Source organism: Gnatocerus cornutus, chromosome 8 (genome assembly GCF_029298725.1).
Source record: "Gnatocerus cornutus isolate USDA-ARS CGAHR chromosome 8, icGnaCorn1.1, whole genome shotgun sequence".
Taxonomy (NCBI): Eukaryota; Metazoa; Arthropoda; class Insecta; order Coleoptera; family Tenebrionidae; genus Gnatocerus; species Gnatocerus cornutus.
Window position 1 is genome coordinate 16,182,272 of NC_142240.1, and position 23,868 is coordinate 16,206,139.

The window sequence follows — 23,868 nt, forward strand, 5'->3', positions numbered from 1 at the left end:
TTTTGTGCGTTAGCATTAAGTTTTCGAAAAACCTCTCCAGAGTTGAGTCCTCGCCTCATTTATTAACGTGTAATTGTAATAGATAAACTTTCCGACGTAATTATTTAAAGCGAGTTTATAGCGTTGGTCGATGTATTCGGCCCCATGAGTCTCTTAAAACCTCTGCGATGCGTGACGATGTGAAACGGTCTTAAGATGATCACTACTATAGGAAATCTTGCGTGCGGCACCGATGCCAGGTTGTAAATAATTTCATATAAATAGAAATATAAAATTCGTAAATATTTTGGCGAAACACGGAAGAAATACATCCGAACCAAAAGAAATACATAAATAGCACGAGGGACACGTGAGTTGAAAGTGCTTGAAGGTTTATTAGTTTCAAGACTTGTTCTGCGGGCTTGCACGCAATTTAACTGCAACTTGTTATTACAACATCATAATTTATCCGGAACTGTTGCTAAAGGCTTATTTACACAGGCCTTAGCATTACAGTAGAACCTCGATTTTCTGGAACCGGATCCAGCAAGGATAATTATTTGTTTGAAAGAAATACGTGTAAAGGAACCGGTTTAATTGGAAATGCGAGGAAAGACTTCTGGTTTGAAATTGAAACACCATTCACTTACTGATTTAGGGAAATTTTATCAGTTGGAAAATAGGTTGGTAGCACTGCATCGAACAATTGAAGATTAATTTAAATTCAAATCTCTGAATTTCGTGCTTCTGTAAAATTCTGCTGTAACTTTACTTAGTCAGTTTATCTTTATTATTTTTGTAGATCATTGACTTTGACAACGAATTAACAGAATTGACAATTATCCAGTGATGCCAACTAGCAAACTTAAGTCCACTACAATCCGTCTAGTTGCAAGTGTCTACTTTGATAGTGATTTCTTTATTTAAGGTTGGAATCTTGATAAATTAATTTTGGAAATTTTAAGATGACAAGGTTGGTATTACGGTCCTTCAAAATTTGATATTTGTCAATTTTAACATGAAAATTGCTGAATATCGCGGTTATGTAATTAATTAGTGAAGTGAAATTTACTTCAGATGCTACTGCTGTTTAAAAACGGCCACAAATTTAATTTTATATTACATTGTCAGAACTTGCATGATTGGTTTTTGTACCCCAAAACCTCAATCCTGTAGCGGATAATCACACCTGGATAATGAAAGTTCAAACCACTCTGGCAAATCGGTGTTTTAGTCTTAGAAAATCAGGAGAAATCGTTAGGAAATCACTAGCAAACCAGGGGAAATCAATAGGAATTCAGGGGAATTTAGACAAAATCACAAGAAACTCAGGGGAATTTAGACGAAATCACAAGGAAATAAGGACAGGTTGGATGAAATCACAAGGAAATCAGGGTAAGTTTGATGAAATCACAAGGAAATGAGAGGAAGTTGAACGAAATAACAAAGAAATCAGGGGAATTTAGACGAAATGAGAAAAAAATAAGGAGAAGTTGAACGAAATCACAATAAGATCAGGAGGAGAAGTTTTACGAAATCACAAGGAAATAAGAGGAATTTAGACAAAATCACTAGAAAATAAGGAGAGGTCAGAAGATATCATAAAGAAATCAGAAGAAATTTTACGAAATAACAAAGAAATCTGGGGAAGTTGGCCGAAGTTACAAAGTAAATCAGGGGAATTTAGACAAAATCACAAGGAAATAAAGAGAGCTGAGAAGAAGAAATCACAGGAAGTTTTACGAAATAACAAAGAAATCAGGAGAATTTAAACGAAATGACAAAAAATAAGTAAAGGTTGGATGAAATCAGGAGAAGTTTTACGAAATCACAAGGAAATAAGAGGAAGTTGGACGCTATCAGGGGAATTTAGACAAAATCACAAGGAAATAAGGAGAGTTCAAACGAAATCACAAAGAAATCAGGAGAAATTTTACGAAATCACAAGGAAATCTGGGGAAGTCAGGTTTAGGCCATTTTTGAGTATTATCTCCTGTCGATGTTCTACTGTATTTACAATAACAAACTTGGAACGTCAGTCAGCTTTCAGCTTGATTTAATAACGGCGCTATTCATTTGGAATCTCATTATGACAATAATAAGATTATCATTATTAAAATCCAACATATCACTCCTTGCCAACAAACAATGTTCTTACTTTCATAATAGGAAGTGTCTGCAGCGATTACACAGCCGACGAGTCGACGACTTCGTTTTCCTCATCCGAAACTCCCCTTGCAGAAAAACACCCGAGACAGCCTCATAATAAGGCCACATTTACACAATAATTGAACTGTTGGTTTAGCACATTTCGTGTTCTTCAGGCTATGCTACAATAGCTGATAATAAATATACCGAGCGTCGAGACAGCAAATTAGACTGTTGCGACTCGAATTGTAATTTTTTGTGACAGAGCTTAGCTCACGGATGCTGGTGCGATGTTACGGTGGGATTTTACACGTCGTAGCACCGCGTAGAGTTGGGTGAAGACGTGAAGTTTTCCAAACAAGTATTAAATCCGTCTTTGTAGATACCGTGTAAACGATACATATTCGCCGGAAGTTACTGAATCTTCGCGGCTGACGGATTGAACGCTTTCTTGAAACTGTCACTTATCGATCGTGGGATATCGATATTGCGAATGCAAGAAAAAAACAGGTTGTGTTACACAAATGTAGCGGATAATCGACGCCGAATTGGCCTAATCGTTTCGAGCAACATGCAAATGATCTATTAGGAATGAAAATGTCGGAAAGAATTTTACAATAAATCAATCAGATTGAATCTATGACATTGTGTTACTTTTAGAATTGTAGCCCGGCGCATCCACCATTTTTCTCAAAGACTGGCATTTGACAGTAATTGATCCACAGTTACATTCTGGCATTCTCCCCTTGATAATTCAAAACGACACTACTACCAACATAATAGATTAACGTTTTTTTGTGTCGCATCCCGTCCGAGCCACTTTACGGGAATGCAGGTATCCTTTTCAGCTTTGATGCCCTTCGGAGTTGGTAAGCTGTAAAATGGTATTCGCAAAATATGGACATGCGACGGCGAAATCCGTGGGGATATTCATCCGTCGAGTCGGATGTGTCATACACAATATATGCACGCGTCGGCGTCGCCCCAAGCCCTCTGGATGATGTTAGCAGATCAAACATTGAACCGTAATCAGCACGATAACACTCGACGCCTCCCCAAAACCGGACGTCATAACGGCCGCATGACACCTGAAAAGCACTCGCATAGGCCTTATCGCCGCCGCAGATAACACTTCCGGAATGTAACGTCGCGACGCATTGTGTATCGGAAAACACAAATCCTCTGGCGTCGAGTGGATTTAGAAAATGCCACTTGAGCGACGCCGCTGTGTTCCCTTTAAAATGTAAATAAATATTCGATGTTCGAGACGGTAATTACCATTGTGACTGATGCGTGCCGGCGGCGTAAATTATTTAAATATTTGTGGACGATGGAAAACTGGAAATATTTTGTTTTCATGAATTATTCATTAATCGGATATTATGTCACTTGTGTGGAGGATTTGTTGGGTTTTGAGAACGTGTTAGCTGGATATTTTTTAGATTTGATTTATTTGAATAATCGTGCTAATGTTTGAAATGAAGGATTTGGGACGTTGATGATTGAGTCGCGTTCCATCGATTTTTGGAAATGAGTCACGCTTCCGGTTTTGTTTCAAATATTTATCCCTCAAAGTTAAGTACACAGATAACCGCCCAATAACTTCCGCTGTCTCTAGTTCCAACTATGGGTATTTATGTCCGGAAAAACTGAAATTCCCCTGAAAGTACTTTGGGCAATAAAGTTAACCTGACGCTCCGTTATTAACCAAAGGGTCTAACTAATAGGCATAGGTCAGGTTTCCAAACATACACAGACCAGAGAATTTGTAAACTCTCACACGGTTTGTAAATAATAGCCATTTCCAACTGCGTGGGTGGAAACTGTAAGACAGTTCTTTTATTTAATTCTAGTTCGGGTGCCCGTTTGCACCAGCTCTAGTTAAATTTTAAATTCTACTTAAGACAAGATCCTTCTAACTCTTTGGTTTATTTCCTGTTTAAGTCGAAGTTAAAATTTAAGTATCGTTGGAGCTAGTGCTTAATTCTCCGTGATCTTTTATTTAGTTATCTAGGCGAAAGCGAAATGTAGGTCAAAGCGCGACCTAAATTTCATTTTGCGCTTATTTTCTCCTTGATTTTTCAAAGTCTCGCATCAAATTAATTCCGCTTTGTACATCCGATCCACCCTTTCCCATATTAAATTTAGGTGTAAAAATTCAGCTCCGGAAAGAACTTGATGAAGTCTTTCGTAATTCCACGTTAAATTGTTGATTCGGAAGGGTTTTCGTCCGCATGGGATGCGACTCCCTAAATAATGCACCCCTTCCGTTCCAACTTTTTCCATTATGTTTTTCACCACTTCTGAAAAAAAGATTGGACCATCGATGTTTTTTCGGTCTCGACAATTAATTTTCGAAAGGTCCGATTCTGAATAATGCAAATAGCCTTTGTCGCATTTTTAGGTGCGTGAGGTGCGTGTCGGAGCGACCTTCCCTTATTCACATATAGATCGCCCTCGCATGTACGTGGGGTTGCGAACCCGCTTCGGTTTCATGGTCAATTTACTGGTCACCTAAGTGCTGCTTGTTGTAAAATTTATCACCTACATAACGGAGCGCCCCTTTTTTCTGTTGTGGATTTTTATGTGCCGCGTTGCGGATCCAGCCACTTTAATTGCCCCGGAAAGAAACACCCGCTTTTACATAATATTGTTGAGGAAATGTTATATTTTGTTTCGACAGCCGGAAACATGCAAAATCAACGCAGGGTTTGGTTTGTAAGACGAAACTGGGCGGATTACAAACGACACGGTGCTGTCCCATGACAAAGCGAAAAACCAAACCGGTCGATTGGAGCACGTGCTCTGGACAGGAGAGGATTTTATTGCTTCCGGTCAAAAGCTGTGTCCGGAGTTTTGGTTGGGTTAAGTGATGGATTGTTGTCATCACCCAAGTGATTTGTCTTCATGAATCAGGGGAGCGATTATATTGTCAACTTATTTTTCACGATTTCGCGTTCATAGACTCCCAAAGAACTTGTGAGGGAAACCTGGACTTCTCTGTAATTTTTTATCACGTTTAAGAGGAAAAGAATTTTCCAAAACGGAGAGGAAAACTCACCTGTCGACACCACCAGCTAACGAAATCTTTGTTTTGTTTCAGCTGGGAGTGGAAGCGTCCTTAATGTGTCGGTAAGTTGTACTTTTAGTAATGAGAAGTTCGTGTTCCATTCCTCGAGCATTTTTAATTAATTTTTCATCTTTTGAAACTTACTTTGCGTTTCTTTTCATTAAACTAATTAGAAGAACCCTGCGATGAGTAATTATCCTTAATCAGGAAAATGGTCCTAATTTTTCCATTCGTATGAAACGCACGAGCGTCTTAATTGGTCTCAGTGCTAACCTTATTAAAAGTAAATTTTCGTTCCCCCAAATTCCCGAGTATGTTCCATATCCACGCAAGTTTGAGTTTAACGGCGTGAAGGCTGATATCTCCGTGAGGAACGTTGATAAATTCCGTCCCAGGAACAATTAGAAAAAAATACGGCTCGTCTAATTCCGGTTCGGGCAAAAATCCAATCGCTCCAGGCTGCACCTTGTTCCGGTCCGTGCGTCGCTGGCATTTTGCAATCTTGGGCCTTTGCAAGACGGCATCTTATCGTGCTGGAAATTCCATCACGGCGCGCGTTCTAACTCTTGTAATTACCCTAATGCGCCCACAGACATAAAACGCTTACATTGTAGCCTTTCCCTATGCCGGAGTTATGGTTCCGGGGACACAGAATTCAATCTCCGGCCGCAAAAATCATGTGATAGAATTAAAATAGTGTGCCAGGAACGAAGACTTTTTTCAACTCCGGAGAATTCAAAGTGGTGTGGGATTAACCGAAAATGTACTCGCGTGTGACACCTGTCTCTGTCATGACGCTCGCATTGATCGCAATGTGAAAGACTTCCATTTTCGTGTAAATTGGATTATATTTCTTTGGAATATGGCAAATTTTGCACACTTTGGATGGATGCTTGCGGAGTGTAACGGCGAGACGTATTGACAGCGGATAAGGGTTTGGACCGAGCCAAACTCGACACCGAAGGCTTTTTATCAACGACTGAAAAGTCTTGAATTTCGAAGACTTTCAAGCTCAGGGGGCCACAAAAACTTGACTGGGGGAATGACAAAGTGACCCGTTCAATTTCTTCTTGCTGCAACTTTAAGTTTAAATTTTGCAACAAAGTTCCGATGGCTCAAAAAATTCAGTAGCAGCCCAAAAAACGAAAAATTTAACATATTACAGAGAAACATGACTTTTTAATTCCGAGATGGTTTTTGTGCTTTTATTCCGAATGTTCATTCCCAGCCGAGAACTAAATCGGTACATAATTGTGGCCACAGAAATAAAAACAAAATGAAAAATGTTGGGAATTAATATTAAATGAAATTTCGATGCAGCAAAGTTCCGTTTTTAGTTTCAGGATATTTCAGAACCGTTTATGGAGTTGTTATTGTACTATTTTCTCGCATCGATTATCTATAAACATACAATTTTCAGAATCATGTATCTATGCAATTTCAACAGTCTATCGTGCGCATCCACCATTTTTCCCTGGTTAAAATAAATGGATTTAAACCATATTTCTCTTTTTTTGTGAATTTCTGACAGGCTTAAATTAATCCTGCGCCTGCGGCACGACCGGGCTCTTAAAATTCCATATTTTAATTAATGTTAAAACGAACTGGTATTCAAACACTTCCTTTGGTGAAAAATAAGGCAAAATTGAACGTGATCGCTTTTATTAGTCTGCATGGAAATCTTCCAGTTCAGTTGGGTGATGCTCCGGAAGCTCTGATTCTTTAATCGCGTTTTTATGTCTTTCTAACGCGACGTGCTCGATATTTCCATGGCAAAATGGTGGATGCGCCGTTGTTGAAAGCAACAATTTCATGAAATGTAAAACTGGTTTATCCGCCGCTGATAAAATTCGGTTGTTTTAAAAAAACCCTAAATAAATCACCCCCTCCCAGCAACAGACACGCAAAGTCAGCGAGAGAAGAACATAGAAAATAGATTAACTCAAAACCGGAAAAATATGGGCTACTTAGCGTCGGTTTTCCTCAAACTGGTTTTTCCATTGTCAAGATTTTTTCCGGCGGAGTTAACAATTTCCATTCCTGTCCAGAAAGAAGAGTTAATTATTTTAATGCAACTACCCGAAGACGGATTGTGTTGTACGCGATATCCGGTTAGTCAATTTGCGTAAATGCTCGGTGAAAAACGGCCGTCCGGACCAGGATGGATGACATCAGTATTGCGGAATGGCTGTTTGTCTTCAGGAATAGGGTAATGTTACATCTAAACGCCTGCTTTATATTAAAGTTGGCCGTGTTTTCATTAAAGCTACGAAGACGTGACGTCGAGTTACCCGCAATATCGGCTGCAACGTCAGATCGTGTGAAATACAGCCTTCGTTGTATGTTCATTTCGGTAAACAAAGTCGAAGGGGAAATAATTACAAACAAAAAAACGGAAAAACCGGGAGAACTTCTCGTAATCTAGGGAGTTGTTGGCCACGATAAAAAACTTTATTGTGGCGAAAATTCACCTTGAAGTTTCGAGGGCGAAAGATAAGAGAGAAAGTCAGTTAGAGTGTTTCGCCATCAGGATGAGTGCATCGTTTTCCGATTAACATCAAAAGTCCGTCAACGTCAAATCGATAGCAGTGTTTACTGTTCCGCGCGGTTGTTTCAGATTTAACTAATTTTTAAGCAAACATTCGCGGTTGAAATGGACGTACGCTCGACGTGACTGAAGGTCCAGAATAATTAACCTTTTGCAATGCTGAAGCGTATTAGCGGCGACTGTTTGGCTTATTAGCAATTGCGCCAAATTGCTCCAACTGAATTTTGAATATCGCTGTCCAGATAAAAATCATGTGTTACATAATCCCGAATTTCTGAGGTTTTAAGCCTAATTCGGTCGAAATCTCACTTATTTATAAAGTTATCTCAAACTATTGGTGCTCAAAAAATCTACGTACGACAACAAATAAGTGAGTTATGGCTATGGCCGTTTAAAATTTCGATTAGTTGATTTTTATTTTTCAAATGTTTGATGCTCGATATCTTCGAAACTACAACAGATAAAACGAAACGGTTTGCGCCATCGTTTTTCTCGCGCTTTTTTTCTTTAGAATTCACCCTCATATATTCAAAATTTGATGGTCGATTTTTCGCGAAAAAAAAAATTCCGACTGAATCGATGAAAATTTTTCAATTTTTAGTTTCTTGCCCACCATTGGCAAACTATCTGACTTAGCGATCTGGGATTTTGCCAGTTGATAGATTTTGAGCTGCTCTTTCGATTGATGTAACTCAAAGGTATTAAATGTCGATTTTGCTTCGAAAATATTCTTTGAAAATCACTCCAAAAAGACCCCATAAAAACAAATTTTTATCAATATCTCGTTTATTTGTGAAACAAACTCAAGTAATTTGTGCTTATCTAACACAGAACTTACGCGGAATCCAAAACAGGCCGAATTTTTAACGTACGTCAAGAAATAATTGAGTTATTATTGAATTCTGTGGTAGTCTTCAGAGGGCCTTCAGAGGGCCATTTTTGAATGTTTGGAAGTATAGGTGCTCAATATCTCCGAAACTGCGACAGATGGAAAGATACAGTTTTCGCCATCGTTTTTCTGGCATGTTTTTAACTAAATATTCGATCTTAGATTTTTCGATAGTCGAAAATTTGATTTCTTCGAAAAAAAAAATCATGACTAAATGCTGCTATCGACATCTCGCCTATTTTTGGGACCAACTTGCGTTGGGCTTATTTTACGCAGAATATCGCGCAGATTCCAAATCCGGGCTCAAAATTCACATACGAAAACAAATAACTGAGTTATGGCCGTTTATATTTTTGAATATGTAATTGATTTTTATTTTTCAAATTTTTAATACTTGATATCTTCGAAACTACAACAGATAAAAAGAAACCACAACCCGTTTTCTCGCCTTTTTTTACATAAGAATCCAATCTGAACTCGAATTCGAAAAATGAAAAGAAGATTTTTAAGACCTTGTGGTTCTAGAGACTCTAAATCTAATCGGTCGAGATCATGTGCTCATTTTGCGCAGAATTTACGCAGAATCCAAAACTGCGCGATATATTCACGTCCGTCAATAAATAATCAAATTAGAAGCGTTAAAAATTGGGGATTGTAAATTTTTAGTTCCGAAATGTTTATCTCCGATACTAAGATAAAACGATTGACTTATTTACTTAAGAAGCCATTATTAAAATTCTGTGTTCAAAAATTAAAAAGCAGTAACTCAGAAGATAGCTGTTAATATAGAAAAACCGTTTTTAGTTCCATAAAAGTTGTCTCTACTTCGGGCGTGCTAAGCGCCCCAAAAATGTTTTGCTTCGCTCCAACTGTGTCAACGTTGCTTGGTTTTGTGGAAAGCTTTGTTTTTTGGTGGCACCTTTTAGTGTGCCGCCTACGAGTTTACCGTGTGTGTAAACGAAGCCAGTCATCTTGTTTCTTTTTTTATGGAATTATTTAAATCTCGCAGGATAGTATAGTGCTCGTGTTTATTGCCGCTGGAGGCGTCCGCGGTGCTCAACACATCCAACAAAGGATAATGAAGACGTAAACTTTGTTTGTGCGAATATTCAACCGTGCGCTCGTTTCTCGCGGAAAAAGCGGCATTCTCGTTGATAAACGTTTGATTAATAATGGGATCGTCCCGACGTAAAAGGCCGTACAATGCACTAGGGAAAGTTATAAAATTTAAAGGGCGCTTGGTTATTCAGTTTATCGGATATCATCAGGGCATAGAGTGAATGACTACATGGTAAATTGCTAAAACCACCGTATAATGAGATAGTAGACAAAAGCCTCCTGACACTGTTATTCATATAGTGTCATATTCTCGGCGCCCGCAGCGACCAATTAAAGCGTTGACGTCAAGACGCCGACGCCGGTGAAGACGCCATTCTCCCTTTTTAATCATTCCAGGTGAGGTGCGGTTAACAAGCTGCACAGGATCTTGAGACACTTCAGTCGAATAAATGACCGGAGACTGGAGTTATTACCTTTTTAATTGCCGGCGCCTCGGGGATCCACGCAGGAGCGGACTCCTGCTAATTTTATTTCGTTCCCAAATATGGAACTTTGCTCTCCAAATCAACAATTTTCCTTCCCTCCACTTAATTTCAAACCGTCGGGCTAACAAAAGCACAAAAGATCCTCTCGAATTGACCTCGTCCACGAAAAACCTGCAGTATTAATCTCGAATTCCACACAGACCATCATTTTTTCCCGTCTCGAAATCTAATCTCATCCAGGAGCTCCGATTAAAATGAAAATCAGCTCGTCCTCCAGTTTCATGGTCTTACACGATAAGAGATTTTACTGTTTCAAAAATTCAAGGCAACTTTCGTGACTTTGATATGAATCCTGCGTAGACTCGGGCGTAATTATTCTGGTGACTTAATCAGAGCAGGAGCAGGAAATTCAAGGGTTTATGAAAATGTTTCATGTTTTACATGTCACTTTAGGGGTTCGTTACTCTGGTCTGACGTTGGAGGGCGAGCTTTTTCCTTTTTTTAGACGCTCCTAATTTACTTTAAATTTTAATTAACTATTAACGAGTGACAACGTTGTTTTTCACCAACGAAAATCCCAGAACTTTGTAACACACGTAATATGACTAAATTGTATGAATTGAACCAAGTCAAAGTTAGATTACGACTTGAATTATTGGCTCGTTCAAACTTTTGCAATAACCCCTCAAAAACTCGTCTATAAACATTTTTAAATAGTCTCCGCTTTGTTTTCTTTCTAAAACCGACGCAGTTCCTCCATCCCTTATATTTGATAGAATAAACGAACTGATTTATTAACGTTTTACTCGTCCTGTATTTATGTTTGAAGCTCTTTTAAATGAACACAGATTCTAGTGGTCCGGTAATGTTATTAAAACGGCTTTCCGAGTAATTGCTTTTCAATAAAACGTCAGAAGCAACGGTAAATAACACTTTAAGCAAGAAAAATAGGAACTCTCAAACGGTAATTTGTGTTGTTTACATTAAGAGGTGCTCAACGTGGGAAACGCGAAATGGGGAAAAATTGTAATTGATTCTGAAGTTATATCGAGGACGAGGGAACGCCGATGACTTTTTCCGAAAAGGAAAGTGCAATGGGAAGTTCGCGTGACACAACTTCAATTTAAAATATGGAAGCGAAACATGTGGGAAACGAGAATGTAGGACTCGGCTTTTTCAAAATGAATATTTATTACAAAAGTGGAGCGTTTTTGCTTCCACGAGAACCGTACAAACTGTACCACAGAAATTAAATAAAAAAATTTGTTTCATTTATCTAAGAAAGTGGACGCGTTTGTATAACTTTCGGCTTTACATTTTTTGTTGGTTGTATCTCGTTATGTATTTTCTTTAGTTTGTGCGGTCAGTGGGCCCGGATTAAGTGCCCGGAGCTCCGGTAAAAACAGATCATTGTTAAACAAGAGGAAAGTTTAGATTGGATGTTTATGGCGGGTCCTTGCTACTTACTAAATGGCAATAAATGTAAACATTAATTCAAAACACAATACCCCATACGGAGTTCTACAATGTTACTTATTTATTAGCAAAGTTTGGTTATAATGCGGAGCTGTCTCAAAGCACAATAAAAACTTTGTTCCAGACAAAAACCGCTAATAACGCGGCGCTAACGTCGACTCCGTGACATAATTCAAATGCAAATTGTCAAAAACGGAGCGAGTTCATGAGCACATGTCGCTTTTCCTCAAAGTCTCATTTTTCAATTAAGAAACTCGAAGGAAATTCACGCAGTAAATTCTGGCATTTCCTATTATGGTTTTTTCAGTGAAAAATTACGCGTTTTCCTCCGACACGACCATCACCGTTCATTTCCGAAAAATTTTCATATCGTAAAGACGTCCGTTTTGTTAATTGCCAAACTACTTATTCATATTTATGAAGGCCGAAAAATCCGGAACCCAACTTCCAGTTATTAGAATTGATGTTTTATTCACATCAGTTTTTATAACGTGTGGAAATTAAAATGTGAGAGGTGAAAACCCGGACTATTTACCGTTTTAAAAACTGATTTTTACATGCGGGCTGGAGCGCACCACTACATCGACCATGAAATGTTAAAAGCAGCGCGTAAACACACGGCAATCCACTCGTTACTCCTAAACACAAAAGACTTTTTGTTCCGATCGCCGCATTGCAAAGACTGTAAACATGGGGCTGGTTAATACCGTCAGAAATAGCGGTTTTGTTGATATTTCGCCATTAAAATTTCACGAAAAGATATAACTCTAAAACGAACGACCGCAACGATCGCTTTGATACATTTATGTCGAAAAAAAAAAATAAAAAAGGGAGGATTTGTGCTTTTTGACGAGCAGCACGAGCGACGAATTTTTGATAACTTACAACGGGGATGTCGGGGGCTGTAAAAATCCCTCGCTTTGCGAAAAAATGTTTTTCTACAATCGTCGTATAAAGTTGACATTTTTGGTTCAAAATGACACGTTTTTTGTGGTTAAAAGTGATATATTAGTGCGTCATGCTTTTACAGTGCAAGGGCCGTAAAAACCTCATAGCAAAACGAACGGTATAATGAAATGATAGTCCAGCTGCATGTGAGCGAGCTTTCGCTAGGAGCTTTTCGCGAGCGTAGTGTACATGATTTTTTTTACTGCTAATATTTCCTCGAATTTCAAGGCTGCAGTCATTAGATCAAATTTTAATGTTTCCAAGTTTTAAATTTTTTAAAGTTTAAAGTCTAATACTCAGTATCTAAAATTCCCATGTTTTCAAATTAGTTACTATAATGTCAGTATCATTCTTCAATTGTCACTCTTTCATTATTTTAAATATTCATTTTCACGAATTATTACACTGTCTTACTATTGTAATTTCAAAATTTTGCTTTCTCACATTTTTAACATTTACAAGTTTCAAGGTTCTTAAATTAACACAAAATTCAGTGTTTAAAATGTTTATTGTTCCGAATTTTCAAGCTCAATCAAAGTTAATTTTTAGATTGGCCATTTCTGATGACAATCCGAATTTTTGTGTTCTCTAATATTCAGTTTCTAAAAATCCCATTTTCTCGAATCGTTCACTGCATTATTAATATCATAGGATTTACTTTGATTATTACATTTTCGTTGCTCAAAATGTTTATCTTCCCGAATTATGACACTGTCAATGTTGCAGTCACTAGATAAAATTTTAATTTTTTTGCAGTTTAAATATTGAAACATTTCAAGATCCGAAATCAATCTCTAATACTTTCTACTGTCGGGTTTTCAGTGTTCATAATATTCATTTTCACGGATTTTTAAGACAAAAGTTCATTTTTAAAATGGCTACTTCTTTGTGTGTTCTCTAATTCTCAATTCATATAAATCCCATTTTCTAAGAATAAGATTTACTTCTATTGTCACATTTTCGTTGTTCAAAATATCCATCTTTTCGAATTATTACACTACAGCAGTTCCACACGAACTGAACCTGACACATTAAAAACTAAAACATCTTGCAGAAACGTAATTTTGTTAAAAATCGAATATATAAATCTTAAATTAACCAAAACCGTCAATGGTTGAATTGTTTGCTTCTTGATACTTTAAATAACCACCTTCTTTTAACTACACTTTCGTTCATCTATTTTAATTAAACTTTTCGCTTAACTTCACTTATTTTTTTTTCACTCAAAATATAAATTCCAAGAATTTAAAATTAGTGGACAAATCAGTTTGAACTATTTACTTAACACATCAGATACTGAATACATAAAAAAGTAATTTCATAATTTGTTTTTGAATTAAAACTTTGTTAAGAAAATTGATAATGCAGTTTTTGCACTAATTAAAGTTAAAAGATATATTAGAGAAATACTGAAAATAAATGTCACGGGTGTGACAATTGTTAGATCGGACTTTCCAAATTTGATGATTTAAGGCTTAAACATGTACACACAGTTGGTTTTAACAACTCCTAATAAAATGCTCACATGTTAAAGAAACTCTGGATGGTATGGGAGGCACAAATAAACGTATCGTTCACAGAAAGGCAATCAACAATTCTGCAAAGGATTTCTTCTTGAAAGCAAAAAATCAATTAATAATATCAATATTTTGTATACTGGTGAATTTAAAGTCAAAATATCTGAATCAACTAAGTAAAAATATTCAAGCAATCAATACCAAATATCCAACAATATCTCATATTTTGTCCAAATAAAGAAGTTAGTTTAGGGTGGATGTAGGTATGTCTAGCGGATATAAGTAGACTCGACCGATTTGTGAAACCGAAACTGGGGACTGTGGGCGCCTTCGTCTGTGTAAAATATGACTTACTTTGTTCAAAATGTTACAAGCATTAATAAAATTAGTCTTTCTGCTACATTATTTTCGTTTTTTTGCAACGCTTATTTAACAAGTTTTGCTTTGTCACGCCCGTTGCAAATGTATGTCACACCCGTGACAGTTTTGTAAAATATACAGTGCACAATTGAATTGATTATTCTAATTGCAAAGAGGCTTGAAATGTCCCCCTATAATTCATATATTTGTGTACCAAAGGAGGAGGAATCAGAGTTTTGTGATTCGCAGAAATATAGAAAAATGTTATTAAAAACAACAAGTTTAATTTGTACGCGTCACACCCGTGACGCTACAAATTAATTTATTTCTCTATGATCTACAGTCATAACTTAACAAATTTTATTTAGATAATTTAGAGCACTGTAACCTATCTGATGACAGTATACTTTTGCTTGAAAATGCTCTTGGTCAAAAATAAATTAATAAAATGTTGTCATTTTGTCACACCCGTGACGTATGGAATTGCTGACTATCAATGTTGAAATTACTAGATTAACTTTTTAATATCTCGAATTTTAAAATAATTATCACTTCAATTATTCTTTTTTAAATTTGGCTCGATTTTGTTGCGATTGTTGGAAAAATCTTGTTTGTTACCCGTGCGAAATGGATCTTACACACGCGACGCATTGTCCAAACGTGCCTACGGGCTACGGGCACTAAAATTTCGGAACGTGTTGCAAAATGGGTATTTGTTTTGATTATTATTATTATTACAAACCTTACTTAACATAATATGAATTTTGCATATTTGGTGAAAATATTTTAAATATTCTCTCATTATTTTCATAAAAGCGGCGGTGAATTTGATATCTACTGGCTATAAATAAATATATTAATAAACAAATTCCAGAGCATTGTATTAAAAATGGTTTAACAGGATATGGATGTCCGGTTTATCAATTGATTTTAAATTATTTATTACAAAACAAAATTAACACGGCTTTTTAATGAATACGGTTTTTAGCCCACTACTAGTTCAAGTATTAATTTAATTTTAAATTTTAATTTCAATTTGCGTAGAAATTTAATTCTAATTTTTTACCAAAGCCAAAGAAAATGCCAACGAACTTAATTGCGATTTATGTGTGTAATAAAACAATACTTTTATGAATAGTAAAGTGAAATAAAATATTCGAGTTGTGTTTCCCGCGACGTGCCCCTTCTGTCGGCGAAAGGCCGATGCGGTTACACGGCCATAAAACCCCGAAATAATCCTGTAAAAGGCCTTAAAAGTCTCAGGTTATAAAATAAATCTCTCGCAAGTACATAATTTTTTATTTTGTATAAAAACCGCGTCGTATGAAAATAGAGTAGTTAGTTGAGACTAATTTGGAGCCCCCTACATCAAAAATAATGGTTCCGTTGGAAAAACTGATAATTTCGTATAAATTTAGGGGATGAAATATGGGGGAAAAACAACCATTCATTGCGAACATCGGAGAACACATTACGACTTGTCAACGTTGAAAAATACGCTCGTCAATATACGGTGCGTTCGACTGTGACAGTTTTATATTGAAATATGATAGTCTTCAGTGGATGCTAAGAAGTAGCAAGTCGGGCAACGAAAATGTTTCATTAAAATGCATTGCTTCATTACGTAGTTGAATAATGAATTCGCTTAATACCGGGCCTACATCAGCCCAAAACCTTGATAATAACATGAAAGCATTTCTTCGGGCGCATCATTTATCTTCCAGCAAAAATGTTTATCTTGTACAAGGACTCCTATATCTATGGAAATTCGCCCTATCGAAGCACCGATGGACAAATTTGAACATGACAAGGGCGTTACCATAAATTTACATAAAGCCAACTTAAAAACGACAGATTAAAAATGAAGGGACGTCAACACAACGAAAACTCAAACCCCTATTGACCACACTGTCATTTTTTAACTGGCTCATTATTAGTCCCGTCACCACCAACTCACGACGACATTATCACTACCATTAAGATAAAGCTAAGAGTCCCTTGTCGCGCATTATTCAGTCCTCATCACGTGCCTCACTCCTCGATACATAAACAAGTCTCTTGAAAAAATCCTCGGAATTATTTCCCACGTTGAAGTTAACACCGAAAGTCGTAAAACTCCAAAAACTTTCGCCATTAGAAACTCTCGTAACAACAAATCTCTTTGTCAAGACGCCAACATATGCAACTATTCTGATTAATTAACTCAAGACTTGACAAATTTGATCTTTACGACTCGTGTTATTAGCGTCGTTTGGGGAAGCGTTAAGCTGTAAAAAATGTTGTTATTCTTGATGGAAATCTCGGAGCGAGGCGACAAATTCATCACGTGCACAAATATACTCGTTTATGGCACACGTGGATGTGGGGAAAATGGGCGAAATTATCGCGCAACGGGGATCGATGGCGGAGGTGCCAACGGTGCTGTCGTGGGGAGAATTTACAAAAATCAAATGGGGGAGAGGATAAACGGGAAGTTTTTAGTGAGATATAAAATAGGCGAAAATGGGAATTTTATCGGCCCCAAAATCCGTCAAAAGCCGCTAGTCATTTTGCCTTTTTACACAGTTAATAATCGTCTTTAAATAAGTACTTTCTCCAAACTTTATTGTCTTACCACTCATACATACTAACAAAGTTTCAGAATTTTGAAAAAAATTGTTAAAAATTTTTGTTAATTCTAAAATTGAAAATTTTCAAAAATTCTCTCTCTGGCTCAAAACTTTTGAAATTAGGCACAGTTAATAATCATGTTTAAATAAGTGGCGCCTCCAAGTTTGAGTGTCCTATCAATTAATTTGTCGATGTTAGGAATTTTACCAAAAAATGCTAGAAAATTATTGTCAATTCGAAAATCCTAAATTTAAAAAAATTCAATCTCTGGCTCTAAAATTCTGAAATTTTACACAGTCAATAATCGCCTTTAAATAATTACTCTGTCCTAATTTTAATGTCCTATCATTCATACTAACGAAGTTTCGGAATTTTAGAAACAGTAGTTGGAAATTTTTGTTAATTCTTAAACCGAAAATTTCCAAAAATTCTATCTCTGGCTCAAAAAATTTGAATTTTGGCACAGTTAATGATCATGTTTAAATAAGTGACGTCCCCAAATTTCATTGTCCTACTATTTAATTCGTCGATGTTATGGAACTTAGCAAAAAATAGTGGAAAATGATTGTCCATTCGAAAATTCAAAATTTAAAAAAAATTCTATCTATGGCTCGAGAATTTTACAGTCAATAATCGTCTTTAAACGAGTAGTTTCTTCAAATTTCATTATCTTACCAATAAGACTAACGAAGTTTTGGAATTCTGAAAAAGTGGTTGAAAATTGTTAGTAAATCAAAAATCCAATTTTTTTATAATTCCATTTCTGGCTCTAAAATTTTGAAATTTTACACAGTCAATAATGGTCTTTAAATGGGTACTTTCTCTAAATTTCATTGTTCTATTCTTCAAATTAAGGCAGTTTCGGAATTTTGGAAACAATGATTGAACATTTTTGTTAATTCTAAAATCAGTTTTTCTTAAATATTTTGTCAGAATGTGACTTTAGCGACGACTTCAGCGATTTTTTAATTACTTTTTGAGTGATGCATTATAAAGCTTCATGAATTTTCAAATGGTTAATCAAAACTGAAAAAATCAAACTTGAACGCATGTTAAACAAACTTATTTTACAAATTTCTCGGAGTCCTGCCCTGCGGGAGCAAACTTTTTCGATAATCTAATCGTTGTGCGTGTCCCAATTCTTCAGTTCTTTTGAGGGCTCAATTAAATAATTTTTTTCGCCGCCCCCGACTGAGCCTGATAAAGTAAAAACGCGAACTGTGCATGTTTGTGACGGTCTATTTGAATAAAAGCGTCTTGTAAATTCTTTTGAAAATGTATGATCCTAGGTATATTGTTCGGGATTCCTATTTTCAGCCGGAGATATTGTAACGTTTCAGATGTCTCTTCTATTTGAAATCACGCTTTTATTCAGTCGGTTTTCAACGAGCACCGTCCTATTCAGTTACATTCAACGGCATTCCTTGGAATATTCTCTAAATAGCTAATGTGGATGTGATATATCCCCACTATACATATTTACCAAATCATTCGTTTGATTGGCTCTTTGCTCCATCGTCGGTGATTTTTCTTATCGCGAAAAGTGTCTGTCGTTGGATAGTAAATAGAAACGACGTGGAATACAAACATACTTTATGGAATGGCTTCATTTTTTTAATGGTGGGCAGTTCCACTCTCCGGAAAGGTGTCATTATCATTCCAATAACGATTACAAGTTAATTTAGAAAAACTCGCAATGTAAAAGAGACACGTAACCATAAAAACTTAATTAATCGATGTAATATCTCTCCGTTTTTTCTGCAAGGGTTTAATAAAAAAATAACAAATCGCAGTTGCGTGTGGACCCGATCTCCTCGCTTATTTAAACGAAAAATTCGTACTTCTCATCCACGCATTCCATTCTTCTGTCATAAACAAGACCACATAAAAAACAGGCGAAGAAGAAGCAAAAAAGCGATAACGCTCCCAGAACCCCAAAGGGCAAGGTCACATCCAACCTTAGCGATCTTATCACGGCGCTGAAAAGCGCATAAATCCCTCGTTGCTCGTTGGACAAGAATTTGTCTCCGATAAAAACGCCAATGGAGAAAAATCGATTTTAATTATTATTATTACGAGTGTTGTAATGGTAATCGCACGACTGGAATTGCCGCGTTAAATGAAACGATGCATTAGCACGATTAAAGTCAGAGTCATCCGGAACGGGCGAGGTCAATCAGCCGTAACAGGATCATTTTGTGTGTTGCGGAAGAGGTCTTCAACAAGTGGCCGCGACTACGGTCGCCACACTCTGATCGAACACCACCACAGATGGTTATAAATCACTTGGAGAGAATCAAAATGGTAAAGAGATCGGACCATGTTGCTTTTCAAAGAGTTAACTAGCCAGGAAAATAAGTTATTGATTTTTGGAGGATGCTCCTCGGTTTATCAAACTTCGAGATCGTGTGAAAACGAGTTGCTTGGGGTTCAATAATTTTTACAGGTTTATCAAAATTCCTGTTTATTTTATGATAAAGTTTGAATTTAAACTGGCGAAATACCAAGTTTTCCATTTGCGATTTTTTATTCACGGGTTCTAAAGTAAGTGTAATAAAAGAAGAGGTTCATTTTATGGTCTTACTGCGACAGTCAATCAATGTCTTTGGCTTTTGATATATAGGCCGTCAATCATAAAGTTGCAGATAATAATCATGTTTAAACAAAACTATTTAATTTGTTGATGTTACGGAATTTAACAGAAAACGATAGAAAATTGTTGTCCATTCAAAAATTCAAAATTTTTAAAAATGCTATCTCTAGCTGGAAAAAAAATGAAATTTTACTCTGTCAATAATCGTCATTAAATGAGTATTTTCTCCAAATTTCATTGTCCTACCATTTCAAAATAACGAAATTTCGGAATTTGGAAAAAAATTGTTGAAAATGTTTGTTCATTTTAAAATGGAAAATTTTCAAAAATTCTGTTTCTGGCTGTAAACTTTTAAGATTTAGCACAATTAATAATCATGTTTAAATAAGCGGTGTCTTCAAATTTCACTGTCCTACCATTTAATTTGTCGATGTTACGAAATTTAACAGAAAATGGTAGAAAATTGTTATCCATTGGAAAATTCGAAATTGATAAAAATTCTATCTCTAGCTGGAACAAATTAAAATTTTACACTATCAATAACCGTCATTAAATGAGTATTTTCTCCAAATTGCAATGTCCTACTATTCAAACTAACGAAGTTTCGGAATTAAAAAAAAATGGTTCAAAATTTTTGTCAATTCTAAAATGGAAAATTTCCAAAAGTTTTACCTCTAGCGCTAAAATTTTGAAATTTGATACAGTTAATAATCATGTTTAAATAAGTGGCGTCAACAAATTTCATTGTCCTACCATTTAATTTGTCGATATTAGGGAATTTAGCAGGAAATGGTAGAAAATTGTCAATACGAGTAGTTTCTCTAAATTTCATTGTTCTACCATTCAAAAGAACGATTTTTCGGAATTTTGAGAAAAAATATTGAAAATGTTTGTTCATTTTAAAATCGAAAATTTTCAAAAATTCTATCTGTAAACTTTTGAGATTTGGCACAGTTGATAATCATGTTTAAATAAGTAGCATCTCCAAATTCCATTGTCCTAGCATTTAATTCGTTGCTGTTACGGAATTTCACAGAAATTGGTAGAAAATTAAATGAAAAAATTAATCAATCATAAAATTAAATTTTTAAAATTCTATCTCTGGCTCGAAAATTTTGAATTTTGACACAGTCAATAATCGTCCTTAAATGAGTACTTTCTCCAAATTTTATTCTCCTACCATTCACACTAACGAAGTTTCGGAATTTTGAATTAAATGATTGAAATTTTTTGTTAATTCTAAAATAAAAAATTTCTAAAATTTTTATCACTGGCGCTAGAATTTTAAAATTTGGCACAGTTAATAATCATGTATAAATAAGTGAGGTCTTTAAATTTCATTGTCCTACCATTAACCAGCCAGGAGAATAAGTTATTGATTTTTCAAGGATTCTCCTCCGTTTATCAAACTTCGAGATCGCGTGAAAACGAGTTGCTTGGGGTTCAATAATTTTCACAGGTTTATCAAAATTATTGTTTATTTTATGAGAAAGTAAGTTTAAACTTGGGAAGTACCAAGTTTTCCACTTGTGATTTTTTATTCACGGGTTCCAAAGTAAGTGTAATAAAAGGCACACAAATTGTTATGAAGAGAAGAGCTTTATTTTATGGTCTTACTGCGTAGTCAATCAATGTCTTTGGCTTTTTATTTATAGGCCGTAAATCATAAAGTTGCACATTATAGACGATTGGATTATTTAGCTGCGAGTAACTTCCATGTAATACTGTAATTCAGTTCTTTTTCGTATTCTATGCATTTTCCTAATTAAAAGTGGTCATTATATTTATCGTATGTCTTTTTTTCTAAATACGTAACTCAAGGGAAAGAAGAATAAAATAAAGCATACTAAATATGTAGGCAACCTAAAATACGCTTTTTTGTATGTTACTTGTCGGCGAGAAATTTAATTTCGCAGAAAAACGGAAATTATTTATTTATTGGCAACTTGGTGTGAACCGTTTTCAGCGGATAATGTTTGATATAAATGCGCTGATTGCGAAATGTCCCGCTCGACGAAGGTTTCTAAAAAAATAATGGAAACTTTGCCAAGCCGGATCGAGACAGGAAACCGAATTTTTCTGGTTTCAGTGCGCATCTAGGAGATAAGAAAACAAAGTTCTCGAAAGAACAATGAGAAAATTGTTGTGAAGCAGACAGGAAATGCGTCTTCTTGTTAGGTCGCAAATCGTACCTGAAAGGCTACTTTACCAGATAGAATTCGTTTCCGATTTCTTTCCGTCCTCTTGTAAAATGAAATCGTCGCCGAGTTTCTTTTGTAGTGGGCTCAAGAGTGAGGGTAGAATCACTACCGAGGTCACTCATCGGTTTTCTACAAGCCCGATCTGTTTCTTTACTGTCGTTATTATCCCAGCATAAGCTCCGTTGAAGTGGAACTCTCGAAACTTCAGCTCCGTCGAGAATACGATTAAATTAAACACGGAAATATTTTGCGAAATTCTGAAATATCTACTTTGTATACATCGTGATTATTCAAATGTGGAAAGTTTGAAAACTTGTAAAGTTTCCCCAAATTGTTGGAACTTGATTAATATTAAAACTCCGTTTATGGAAATCGTGCCGTAAAAACGTTGGATCTTTTTTCAACCCCTGGTGCGATTTTAGGATGTATTTATATCGGTGTAAAAAGAACCGTTTTGTTGCATCTGTTCGAAAGCAGTTCGATTTTATGGCTTCCAGAGGAGCTTAATCTTGTCTGAGATGAGATGCAAGGGATGGTCACTGTACCTCTGCCACAATAAGGGATGTCACCACCTCTTGGATTACCGACAATCCACGCGTAATTTATTGCTAGAACTTGCAACTTTCATCCTCTTAACGTCAAGACGAGCACGTTTCACCACGAAAGCAAGATTCTGGACTCAGTGTTCGCGGGCTCTTCGTCTCGGATGCGTCCTTCGTGATAGGAAATCACAGAGCAAGGTAAAATTTCTCTATTTCTTCATACTAATCCCGGTAATTTATCGGTACCTTGCAATTACCCACAACACAGTATTAATGCAGGCTTTTAGTCGTACTGTATGCACTCCTAATTTCGCTTTGAAATATGTTCAATGAAAACGCCACCAACATTAATGGATTTTAATAAGGTCCTTTGTTTCCTATAATTGCATTACAGACTCAACTTAATTAACGTAAAGTCGTTTACTCTATTTTTTACGGTTAATAAGGGAAATTACTCTCACAACATTTGTGCTGGTACTGAAGATAAACATGTTTAATTTTAGAATAAACACGGCCAGGTCAAATCGATATTCTTAAATTTTCGTGTAAAGTGCTCGTGTTCTAACTACATTTATTTATACTGTAATTAATTCGAGATCAGAAAAGTCGGAGCGCTTTAAAAGCAATCTATTATCACGATGCTCTGCCGATTACAGGGATAAATATTAAACGACAGAAATGGGGGCTATAATTCAAGCAAGACTTGTTAGATAAATATTTAATTCAATACTTTACATGAATATTGTATTTGTCCAGTGTTCACTTTCAACAGTTGTAGTGTAAAATTTTAAACGCAAATACCAATTACAACTAAATTTGCTCATAAAAATTGCGGACAAGTTTGAAACCTTCGTCAAAATTTGAGAGTTAGCATAATTGGAAATTCCGACGTTCTTCACATGTCGATTCATTTTACCGTCTCATTTTTGTGTCAAAGTTGCCTACATTAACTCGGGGGCGATTGAAATTTAATAAAACTTGACTCAATTAAAGTGAACAAATACAGTCATTGCATCATTTAGGGAAGTGACTCACTTTTTGTTCGTCACTTTGCTCTGAGTTATCACGACTTTTATCACAGTCATCATAAATAGGGAGATCCACTGCTGTTTCGACCTTCAGAGTATTTATTATAAGTGACCTTAAAACTGAGACCGAGGACGTTATCAGTCGCTTATGATTACAGCTCATTTTTGTAATTATAAACTCGTTTCTACTTGTGTGCTCGGTAAGATTTTGTGTGTCTGTGTGTTGAATTCCCCAAGTCCGCGACCCTTTTCTTTTTAAAGTCACCCTATATATCCCTTCAACCCTAGTCTTAAATCACACATTTCTTTCTCTCGCAATTTTTTCCACTACTTTTCACGCCCTCGATTCCTCCCAAGAAAAAGCCAAAGAAAAGCAAGTGGGTGTGTTTGTGCACCATACATACGGGCGAAATCG

The 23,868-nt window shown here is 36.1% G+C and overlaps 1 protein-coding gene across 7 annotated transcripts in view; it reads left to right on the forward strand.

Moving 5' to 3' along the window:
* kek5 (leucine-rich repeat, immunoglobulin-like domain-containing kekkon 5 protein) overlaps positions 1 to 23,868 on the forward strand; it is a 150,414-nt gene that overhangs the window by 101,740 nt on the left and 24,806 nt on the right. For 4 of the 7 annotated variants that reach the window (XM_088044034.1, XM_088044035.1, XM_088044037.1 and 1 more), the window contains one exon: positions 5,231 to 5,259. The exons of 2 other annotated variants lie outside the window; for them this stretch is intronic. The gene's annotated coding sequence lies outside the window, so the exon portion shown is untranslated. Of the gene's footprint in view, positions 1 to 5,230; positions 5,260 to 23,634; positions 23,654 to 23,868 lie in introns of those variants that run through there. One more of the 7 variants, XM_088044043.1, reaches the window with a different exon arrangement.